The sequence below is a fragment of the Sceloporus undulatus genome, chromosome 2 (genome assembly GCF_019175285.1).
Source record: "Sceloporus undulatus isolate JIND9_A2432 ecotype Alabama chromosome 2, SceUnd_v1.1, whole genome shotgun sequence".
NCBI classification, from domain to species: domain Eukaryota; kingdom Metazoa; phylum Chordata; class Lepidosauria; order Squamata; family Phrynosomatidae; genus Sceloporus; species Sceloporus undulatus.
In genome coordinates, this window is record NC_056523.1 from 261,379,639 (window position 1) to 261,388,803 (window position 9,165).

The following is a 9,165-nucleotide window of genomic DNA, read 5'->3' on the forward strand; positions in this document are numbered from 1 at the left end:
CAAAATGGGAGATAATGAATATGGTTTGCCACTTTTTTCCAGACAGTTTTCTTATCCCAGCAGACAGGTACAACATGATCTTCTCCATGATCGGAGTAGCTGGACTATGTGACCTTGACCAGTTGTAGACTTACACAGTGTCATTTGATTTGCTGTAGATAAGGATTTATACAAATCTGCAGCTCTCTTAATTAATTCAAAGAAAAGACCTGAATGTGAGAGAAAATGAAATTGACAGATTCACCCATCCCTAACATTAACATATGTTGAACAACTAGAAACTGTGTTTGATTGCCATGTAAGGTTAACTAGATCAGCATGTCTCCTTTAAGGTTACTGGAAATATATCACCATACAAAATGATTTAAATGGGATTTTCAAATAAACATGCTTAGTCTGAGTGTAAATTACACTAAACTGATGACTAATCTGCAAAATTTGCTCTTATTAGGAATTATGCCTAATCCATATGAAGAATCAAATTATAGTTAAATAGAATTAAAGTAATATATATCAAGAGAGGACTATGTTATAAGGCTAAGTTAAAGCCAATAAATGTTATATCCCAAGCATATACTGTACGTGTTTGTGTGTGTGTGTGTGTGTGTGTGTGTGTCCATGTGCACTCCTTCAAGTCGCCTGCCAATTTATGGAGACTCTATGAATTTCATAGAGTTTCTTAGGCAAGGAATACTCAAAGGTTTTGTCAGTTCCTTCTTCTAAAACATAGCCTATAGTACCTAGTTTTTATTAGTGTTTCCCCATCCAAGTACTAACCAAGGCTGGCCTGCTTAGCTTCCAAGATCAGACAGGATCTGATGTTGTTAGAGTATTTAATACATACATTCGATATATTGCACACTCCCAGATCTCTACCTCAATCCCATACTGCTCAGTGAATAGGAAGCAGGATTAATAAAAATACTAAAATATACATTAATTGGTTAATGTTTATTTTTAACATTACCAATGATTACAGTAATAATACTATGCTGTGATTTATATTGAGAGAGTCATGAGAAGGGATGCATAAGATGGGGCAGCTTGTTAGGCCACCCAGTATTATTGGAGTGCAATCCCCTTCATAGGAAATTCACAATGTAACACTGCAAGAGGAGCCATGTTTGATCAAAGGCCTATCTACATCAATATTCTAGTTATACAATAACCAATCAGTTCTCTGTGCAAGCAGGATATAAGTGCAGCTGAACCCTTAATCTCATGCTCTTCAGCAATTGGCATACCAGAGTGATATATAGCATTACTGACTAGTGGCCATTTACAACTACTCTATGCTTCCTGTTCATTAATCAGATTTCAGTCCCTAGAAATATTTCTTCTCTCACCTAGAGGCTGTGCACGGCAGCCATTAAGGCCAGTCTGGGGGTGGAATCGGGATATGGCTCCCAGGGCGGCGTGATGCCGCATGTGGCTTTTTGCTGAGGGCAGTGTGAGGGTCCTAAGTGAGAGTAATTGGAGTTCTCTAGAAAGAGAGAGAGAGAAGTAACAAAGTGTAACTAAGTGCAACAAAGAGAAACAAATGAATGTACCAACTGAACAAGTGAAACATTTTAAAACTGTTTTTCAAATAAAGTTTTATTGTTAATTACTTACAAGATTGCCTGGGTCTGAAATAAGTAACCATGCTGGGTACCATCGGAAAGTGAATTCTAAAAAGGGGGAAATAAGCAGTTTTGGTGGTTCTCATCACATAATTTGGTGGCAGCGGAGGGATGGCAAAACCCATGGCGCTGCCGCAATAGGAAAATAGTTGGGTGGGTGGGACTCACCATGACACTTGTCCTTGTGTATGCTTGGTTATTTTATCCTTAATTTCACTTTCCAAAAATTTATCTGAAACAAAAGTTAAGTAACTAGCTTATGGTTTCCCCTGGGTCACTTTTTAAAAATGGCTGTTACTTTGGCCACCTTCCATCCCTCTGATACAGAAGTTGATTTTAAGAATATGGTACATATTTTAATTAAAATATAAGAAATTTCATTTTGGGGTTCTTTGAGTACTCTCAGGTGGATAAAATATGGACCTGGAAGTTTGATCATTTCCTTAAGGTGAAGAAGAGTTGACCTAGAATAGCTGAAAAGTTTGTTAGAAGCACAGATAGCTGGACTTCTAATGGGCATGTTAACCACATGGTAAATTGTCTTCCTGTTGCAAAGGTTGTGGACATTATGTGACATCTAGATACCTATGTAGATACCATTAGAGGAGTCAGTTGTTATGCTGCATGTTGTCACCAATGATGCAGTCATGAGGTCTCAGAAGCCAAATTTAAGTTGTTAGGAAAATGGTTAGAAGTTCTTCAAGGTAGCTTTCTCTGAAATGCTCCTTGTTGCATAGTCAGGGCCAGCTAGGTAGTGAAACAATCATGTAGGAATGAAAGATTTGGATTTTGTTAGGTACTGCAGATCATTTTGCAACAAGGTGGGACTATACAAGAGTGGGATAAAATGAAAAAGAATGGAATCAGATTTTTGACATCTAAATATGGAAAGCAGTTCTTAAATTGAATATTAGGGGGAAATAAACAGGAGCCGGAAAGTATACCACTTGGGTTGAATAATACCCAAAGGACGAAAGTAAAAATGTTTGAGATTATCCAAATAGGGCTGGACAGGAATGGATCATAAGCATGTGGTAAAATACCTTTCCCAACAAAGTGGTTTAAGTATCTACACCAGCCCTTCTCAGCCTTTTTATTCTGGATGAACATTAGAAATAATTTTCAGGTCTCAGAGACGTCCTGTATAAAATCAAAATGGTCTGAATCCTGTTGTTAGTCCTAACTAGAACAGAATTATTCAATGTTTATTTCCTACAATGGGATTTACCTAGATGTTTGATGCAACAATTGATGAACTGGGACTAATTGGGACTAACCAACAGGATGACAGCCCTTATCTACAACTAAATGTATTTAGTGTAATGTAATGTAAATTATTTTCTATTATTTTTTATTTATTTTATATTATTATATTATATATTTTATATTACAGTAGACCCTTGTTATATGCTGGGGTTTGGTTTCAAGATCCCCTGTGGATAACAAAACCCATGGACGCTCAAGTCCCATTAAATATAATGACATAGCAAAATGGCGTCCCTTATAAAAAATGGAAACTCAAGGTTTGATATTTGAAATTTATACTTTTTTTTGAATATTTTCAAACCATGGATGCTCGAATCCATGTATAAAAAATCCGTGTATAAGCAGGGTTAACTGTATTATCAATATTCTTATAAATGTATTGCTCGAAAGCATGTAAAAGTCCAAGTAGATGAATAGGTACCACTTGGGTGGGAAGCTAACAGCATTTCATTTAGTCATGCTGGCCACATTACTACAGTGTTATATCTGGCAACGCTGGAACCCTCGGCTTAGAAATGGAGATGAGCACCACCTCCTACAGTTGGACACAACTAGACAAACTTGTCAAAAAAGAAACCTTTACTTTTATATTGGTGGGTGGAAAGGAATTTAGGTCCCTCTCCCAAGTAAGGCATTACATTTTGAAAGGTTAGTTTCTCCATTAAAAAAAAAAATACAAAGTTTACCTTTAAGAGCAAGATACAGTATAGAAGGTGATTCATTTTTGGTTCTGGTTTCACAATAATTGGTAACTGAGAAATAATGAAATTGACATAAGAGTGTATTTTTGTGGCCATAAACAGCTGGCTGTCCTATGTATTCTGTAGACCACTGTTAACCTTGTCTTGAGAGGAGATGGTAGTTGTAAGAATTATGATTCTTAATGGCCTCTGAATACAGCTGGCCCAAGCCACTTAATTCCCTGGTGGATAACATTTCTTAGCCTTTTCCAGATGAGAAAATGATAAGGAGGCCAGAATGATACTTGGTCACTCTCGGTCAATTGTCTGCACAATTACTGCAGCACGAACCACATCTACAGGGTGATTTATCCACAACTTTTCTGATAGTAGATTAAAAAAAAAACACCCACATTGACTGCCAACTAAAGCTGAAATTAAAAATGATGATGATGATGGTGATGGTGATGTAGTTCAAATGGGATAAATTCTTCAGCTTTTGTAGATAGCCTTTGTTCATAGCTATACTGTGAACAGACAATGATACCAGCAAACTGCACGTTACTTCCAGTGGTGGCTGTGTCTTCAATGGCACTGTGGAACTGCATATACTTTGGGTTTTATAGTGAAGTTTTAAAAAGTTGAACTTATGTTAAGGATAGGGTTCCACGTCTGGGATAGCGCCTGGAATGAAACTAGACTGGATTCTTTTCCTCTCTGACATGGAATCCATCAACCACTCCACATGACTCAACCTGTCATTGTTGCCCTATCCCACTCATTTCTTCCCTTCTCTCCCCCCATCCATCTTGCACTTCCTGCTTGTGCTGCTGGTCCACCTTGGTTGAAACAACACTGTGGAGGTATGTGCCTGTGATGGGAAGCTTCCTGCACACATCAAACTTCAGAATGACCTTAATAGATTAGAAAGCTGGACGAAAGCTAACAAAATGAATTTCAACATGGAGAAATATAAGGTACAGCACTTAGGGTGGAAAAATGAAATGAACAGATACAGGATGGGTGACACCTGGCTGAACGAGAGTACGTGTGAAAGGGATCTGGGATGCGGCAGCTAAAAAGGCCAATGCAATTTTAGGCTGCATCAATAAAAGTATATCTAGATCAAGGGAAGTAATAGTGCCACTATATTCTGCCCTGGTCAGGCCCCACCTGGAATATTGTGTCCAGTTCTGGGCACCACAATTTAAAAAGTACGTTGAGAAACTGAAGCATGTCCAAAAGAGGGCGACTAAAATGTTGAAGGGTCTAGAAACCATGCCCTATGAGGAATGACTTAGGGAGCTGGGGATGTTTAGCCTGGAGAAGAGAAGGTTAAGAGGTGATATGATAGCACTGTTTAAATATTTGAAGGGATGTCATACTGAGGAGGGAGCTAGCTTGTTTTCTGCTGCTCCAGACACTAGGACCCGGAGCAATGGATGCAAGCTCCAGGAAAAGGGATTCCACCTCAACATTAGGAAGAACCTCCTGAGAGTAAGGGCTCTTTGACAGTGGAACACACTCCCTCAGAGTGTAGTGGAGTCTCCTTCCTTAGATGTCTTTAAACAGGGGCTGGATGGCCATCTGCTGGGTATGCTTTGATTGAGAGTTCCTGCATGACAGGGGCGCTGGACTGGATGGCTATTGCAGTCTCTTCCAACTCTATGATTCTATGATCTTATACAGAGTGATTTGCTCGTTTTCAACAATTCCCAATGTCTCCCAAACAACAGGGCCACTCACTGGTTAAAGGATTCTGGAATTACAGGACACTTCTCCTCCCCAGGACTGGTTACATATTTTACCTAAACATTGTCATCACTCTTTCCCTTTATCGTACGAATTAAGCCCCCCTTTATCCAAAAATTCAAAATCCTAAACATTTATCATGGGTGGCTGAGATAGTGACACTGTTGGCGATTGTGTCATGTGTGAATTTTGGAGAGAGTGTGTGGAAGTGTATCCAAAGACAGAGGTGTGGACTGTTGTTTGCTTGTAGTTTTATAGTTTTCTTCCTCTGTCCTGAATCTGAGAATAGTGGTGTAGTTTGGTTTCTTTAGGGTGCACAAACCTTATAGACAAAAGAACTTTAGCATTTCTTTAAGTTAGCATGTGTACTTAGTGGTACTTAGGATGAAACTACGTCTCATTTCTCCTTCACTGGCTGGTCAGCCCCTGAATTCCTTTTGCTCTTTCCCTCTCTCTAAGAAGCTCAATGCAATATAGAGGGGCTCCCTCAACACCTTTGCTTTTTGATGGTTCACTGTACACAAACTTTGTTTCATGCACAAAAGTATCATATAAAATTACCTTCAAGCTGTGTTTGTAAGGTATATATGAAACATAAATGAATTTCAGGTTTAGACACTGCAGAAATAATGTAGTTTGGTACCACTTTAACTGCAATGGCTCATTGTTATGGAATTCTAAGGTTTGTAGTTTTGTGAGATATTTAGCCTTCTCTCTCTGAGAGATCTGGTGCCACAACAAGCTTCAGATCCCAGAAGTCCATCGCACTGAGCTATGGCTGTTAAAGCAATGTCAAACTGTATTATGTGTGCAGTGCAGATGCAGCCTTGGATCCCATTGCCAAGGTATCACATTATGCATATGCAAATAGTCTAAAATCCATAAAAATTAAAAATCCAAAACACTTCTGGTCCCTTGCATTTTGAATAAGGGAAACTCAGCCTGCATTTGCTTGAACCCCTTGACCATTGCAAAGCTGAGTGTATTCAATTCTATGTTCCATTGTCTGTGAATACAAATAGACAGATAACATAGTGGAAAATCTCTAAGCCAAGTGATTTTTAGATAGTTACTTTATGCTGTCAAATATGAAATTGTTTCTATAGTGTTTACATATTTATCATGACATTAAAAACTCAAATACACACTGATTATCAAAATCTTTCCTCTAAACAATCCAGTCTTGTATTTTAGCTAGAAATCCTCTTCTAAGGGAAACATACGGTGGGCAATACAGTCTACTATATACTAGGTGCCTGTTGATCGCAGATACAGAAGGGGAGATTTACGAGAATCTTTACTTCATTCCCAATAAGCCAAAAGAATTGTCTGGAAATGAAGGATGGGGAAAGCCTTCCACAGGAGAAATAATATTAGGTCATAAATGTATGTTTCTGGCATGTTTCAAAATTTTAGAAAGTGGTATTAATAGAACAGGTGTTATCAACTACCCTGTCTACTTGTACATCCACTTGTTTTATTTTACTTATATCTGTGTTTTTCATCTGTACTGATCACTGCAATTTTCATTCACCTATCATCTTAATTTGATAGTAGTATTTTATAGTCTTTTCTTCATTCAATATAATGCTATTTAATATGTCTACATACTGTTCCAGAGTGTGCTTCTTTGATAACCAATCCTCCTATAGACACTAATAATCAACAATGCTGAAAATGCATGGCACTGTTTTGAATTATCATTTTTAAAAAGCAGTCCTTAAGTATCTTGCTGTCTTTGATAAGCTCTGTAAGATCATTGATCTGATACAATAAAGTAGCTGACAGGACTGGTTCATAAATTTCATGATAGTATCAGACAGAGAATTCTCAGATGAGCTGCCATTGGCATTTTCATCACAAAGGTTTAGCAGCAGGGTCTAAAATCTCCACATTGTTGGATATGAATTTAGAAATACTGCCACATTTCTCTCACAAGCACTCACCATGGAGATAAGCTTTTATCCCATTCATTATTATTTTTTATAGTCTGACAGCCGTGCAGGTAATAGCACCATCCACTCTTGGATTATGTTTAACCTATGAAACTCTAATTCCAGGTTTGACAGAACACTGCACAATGGGAATCATGAAAAGTGTTCTTTGTAAAGGCAAATTTGTTTTATTTTTGGATACTAACATTTATTTGTTTTTGTATTCATTTTTCTACTTTTATTACAGCATGGGACTCAAGGAAATGCATACATGCAAACTGGGTGGAAGTCCAATGTTGGGTAAGTCATGCAGGGCTTTACCATTTATTTATTTTATTTATTTCAAGGATTTATATCCTGTCTTTCTTCCACAATGAATAGTTACTTTGGAGGGTTTTCCAACCCTCCAGACCAAACTTGGAAGAGCATGGAGGGAAAGGGAATTATCCTTTCCTGGTTCTGCTAATGGACACATCTAAATCAGCAGACAGTTCCTTGGGTTCTACTCACTGAACAGTCTGCAGGTATGTCTTTTTCACAGATCTGAGCCATCAGATGACAAAATTGAATGAAGCACCTCAGTTTCAGCACATATATACAGATTGTAGAGAGTGGAAACAATATGGGCTTGTGCAGGTTTCCTGACATCAGAGGCCTGTGTACAGAATATGGTCATTAAGAATGTTGGTGTGGGAGAAAGGTGGAATATAAATCTTTGAAATAAAATAAACAAACAAACAAAGAACAGCTATGCTGGGTGAGATCAAAGGGCCATGTAGCCCAGCATTCTGTTCAGATAGTGGCCAAGCAGTTGCCTATGGGAAGCCCAGAAGCAGAACATAAGTTCCATTGCATCTTCATCTTGTGTTCCCAATTAAAAGATAACCAGGTGTTGTGCATGCCACTCACTGATTTATTCATTCATGCATGTACTCATTCATACAATGTCTCAATTGTTTTTCTAATGTAGATAAAAATCCAGGAAAATAAAGACAACATGTAACACAATAAAACATATGAAAAATAAAAACTTAGGCTTTCATCTTGCATTACAGTTATAGAATCACAAACTAGAATTACAGACCTGTCACTGCTCCATATTCAGCCATACTCAATATTCATGATCATGGCAAGTCCTCATTGCACTGTAGATTTCTGGTGGGAGGAGGCTGGGAACGTCATTATGCTGCATCCCAATCTCCAAAAGAACAGTTGATTGCCATTAAGGCAGGTTTGTGGAATTGGGTCAGGAAGCCAAACATAGGGGCAAACAAATGGCCCTGTGGCAGTGGCCTCCGACTGCTCTGGAATGCAGCCAATCATGCCAGGAATGCAGCAACCATGTGGCATTCTTCCAAAGCGGGCTGCTGCTGCAGTCCCAAGATTGTGCCACAAGGAGTGGATTATTTCCACTCCTTTTTGATCTGGTCCAAAGGACCGGATCACAGTGCAGAGTGGCTTCTGGACAGTTTGGTGGCATGCATCATCTGAATGCTATGTCCCTAAAGTGGCCGGAAGCTGCTGCTTTGGCTTGTGCATTTTGGGCTATAGTTGTGCATCAAAGAGGTCAGGCAAGGCTGCATTCTATCACCCTACTATTCAGCTTGTTTGCAGAAAACATCATACGCAAAGACCATTTGGACTCAGAACTGGAAGTGAAGATTAAAGGAAGGAGAATGAGCAATCTAAATTTTGTAGACGGTACTATACTACTATCCTCCCTCCACATTTGTGGCTTTAGCCTTTGCAGATTTGATTATTCACAGATTTTATTAATATGTTCTCTATAGGAATATCTAGGTCCTCCAGAGCAACTCTAAGGTCAGCTTTAACCAAAAGTTGCATTGAAGGACCTAGAGATTCCTAGAGAGAACACACCACTAGGTATTTGTAGCTCCTCCAGCACAATTC